The sequence below is a fragment of the Oncorhynchus clarkii genome, chromosome 6 (assembly GCF_045791955.1).
Source record: "Oncorhynchus clarkii lewisi isolate Uvic-CL-2024 chromosome 6, UVic_Ocla_1.0, whole genome shotgun sequence".
NCBI classification, from domain to species: domain Eukaryota; kingdom Metazoa; phylum Chordata; class Actinopteri; order Salmoniformes; family Salmonidae; genus Oncorhynchus; species Oncorhynchus clarkii.
In genome coordinates this window covers 19,516,620-19,519,803 of record NC_092152.1, presented here as the reverse complement: position 1 = coordinate 19,519,803, position 3,184 = coordinate 19,516,620, and positions in this window count along the sequence as shown.

Sequence of the window (3,184 nt, the reverse complement as noted above, 5' to 3'; positions counted from 1 at the left end):
TTAGGTGAAATTCAGGGTGCTAAGATGTCCACACCACCCTCACGACTCTTGTGGCGGGCCGGGCGCAGTGCACGCCAGCCAAGGTGCTTCCTCCGATACATTGGTGCGGCTGGCTTCCGGGTTGGATGCGCGCTGTGTTAAGAAGCAGTGCGGCTAGGTTGGGTTGTGTTTCGGAGGACGCATGGCTTTTGACCTTCATCTCTCCTGAGCCCATACGGGAGTTGTAGCGATGAGACAAGATAGTAATTACTAACAATTGGATACCATGAAATTGGGGAGAAAATGGGGTAAAATAAAATTAAAATAAAAAAAATTTTTTTTTTTTTAAAGCATGATTTTCAGAAATATTAATTTAATTAAATATAACTGCAACATCTGAACGATTATTTGAGTCAAAACTACAACAAAGGAAATTGACATATTCATAATATATCTATCAACTTAAGAATTCTACGTTTTTGCAACAACTTACCATTTGGTTCCGTTTGTAGAGGATTGTGGCAATGTTGTATGCGTGTTTGAAGCATATTTCTACATTAGTGTTAAATGTTGAACTGAAACGCTCAAATCAACATGCAACATTGATTTACATGGCGATGTTGGGTAACCTTGTTGAACAATGTTCTGAAAATGCTTTTAGAACTTAATATTATACTTTTTTCCAACGCCTAGCACAAGGGCCGTTCCATGTCATTTCAGCAACCCATGACACCCACCATCTCAGATTGTCCTGTCGTTAGAAACAGATAAGATTAACATTCCTGCAACATTATTTGGTTGAAATATAATTAGATCTCTGAGAAATTAAGCTAATTGATTACACCCAAATTGGCCATTTTAACTGATAGGATTCATATAATATTCAATAAATATAGTACCTTACACCCGATACACCCAAAACTTGTTTCTAACATTGAGTAAGACATGAGGAATCCAAATAAATTGTCAAAAGCCACCCACGGACCCTCCACACCAATCCCACCCTAACAATGAGTATACAGTATCAGTTCGCTATGCCTGACAAGTAGTATGGAGCTGTGGCTTGGAGTATTGTTTCTTCATCCTATTTAGTGTATTCTCTGTGATTTTGGTGAAGTTTTTTTTCCCTTGTTTCCGAGAAAATAGTAATTGAAGTTGTTACATCCTGATTTTACCAGGTGCTGACCTAGGAGAGGCTAGCTAACGAGCTGGGCTAGAAACAACTGGCTAAACTAGTATTCAGTTGATGTTAGCTAGCTATCTAGGTGTCTGTTCTAAAAGAGTTAGCTACAGACATGTAGGGTTGATAACAGTGCCCACTAATATCAAATCAATTGCAGCTAGTAAATCCTGCACTGTAGCAAGCTCTTCCGGTAATGTCACTAGCTAATCACACAGCACAGTTGTTGATCACACAGCACAGTTGATCTTATTTTGTAAATGTATACTTCATGCCATGTTACCTGGCTAGACTTGAACAGAATAGTCTTCTAAAAAGGCACTTATTTTAATATTTGTTTTATTAGTACCCTTGAAAACATTCTCAAGGCTACTAACGTGCATTGTAACATAAATATTATTTTCAGCAGTTGTAAGGGTAGGAATGTTGTGGGGACATTCTTGTACAGGGACACTCGAAGTCAATAAATTAATCATTGTTTATTGTCAGCACACTGGAGAGGTTCCAACCAACTCAATGCACCGTTTTGTTTCATTCATGCTATCGAACAACTCTGTTTCATAATATGTGACAGACCAACACCTCACGAGGCTTCTCCTCTCTAAGCTGAGACCTTGAAAAACAAGGTCTGGGTGTACTGCCAAATTTCAGCTGCTGATAAGAGGAGGATTTGTTCAGTCAACCACTTGCATGAACACAGAAATTGGTTTATAGAACAGAACATGAATAGAACACAGAAATTGTAACGGCTTTCTTCCTGGGAAAGAGAGGACCAAAGCGCAGCGTGGTGAGTGTTCATCTTCTTTAATAATAAATCCCAACTGAACACTTCAAATTACAAAACAACAAATGTGAAAACCGAAAACAGTCCTATCTGGTACATAGACACAAAGACAGGAAACAATCACCCATCAACCCCAACACAAAACAAGCTACCTAAATATGGTTCCCAATCAGAGACAATGACTAACACGTGCCTCTGATTGAGAACCATATCAGGCCAAAACACAGAAACAGACAAACTAGACACACAACATAGAATGCCCACCCAGCTCATGTCCTGACCAACACTAAAACAAGGAAAACACACAAGAACTATGGTCAGAACGTGACAGAAATTAGTTATACAAAAAGCACAAACATTAAAATTCCCATTACATTCCATCCTCTTATCACTATGTGCGATATTAATCATTACATTTTAATGTAAGCATTTTGATTTTAGCTTCTATATCAAAATAATCTATACTCTATTAAAGTAAGGGAAATCAACACAGAAAAAACCCAGACACTTCATAATTTCAAACCCTTCATTCTGGGTTCGACAATCCACTTAGTATGGTAATACTATAATGATAATAAAGGCTATAATTTATTAATTGGATTGAGAATCAAAAATACACAATGGATCTGTAGATTCAGAGGAGAATAAATCTCTCAATGTTAACCATTGTTTCCATATTTCTTACCACAATCGGATTGCATTGACCTATGTTTTCACTAACTGTCCCTGGGACATCCACCTAGTCAAAATATAAAACCCAGTTGTTTAACTTTCTCATCAGCTCAGTGTTCCATATAATGTATACAGGTTAAGGGTTTAGATGACCTTACCCTGAACTTGTTAAAATAAAACAACCTTCAATCAATACTCAGTGTCCGCATCTACAGGGGGAAATTGGGGCTCATCCAGAATTGGCTTCTAACTGTTTTACCATCCTCTGGAAGAGTAGAAAACAAGATAGCTGCCAAAATCCTATCAGCCAGAGAGGCACATAAACTTACAACATGTTAAGGAGGTGCTACTCTCAGATAGTAGCATTGTTTGCTTTCGCCGAAAAGCCTTTTTGAAATCTGACATGTTGGCTGGATTCACAACAAGTGTAGCTTTAATTTGGTATCTTATGTGTGATTTCATGAAAGTTTGATTTGTATAGTAAGGTATTCAAATTTGGCGAGAGGTTTTAAACAAAGAGAGAAAACATATTTCAACCCTGCAGGCGCAACACAAAACGCAGAAATAAA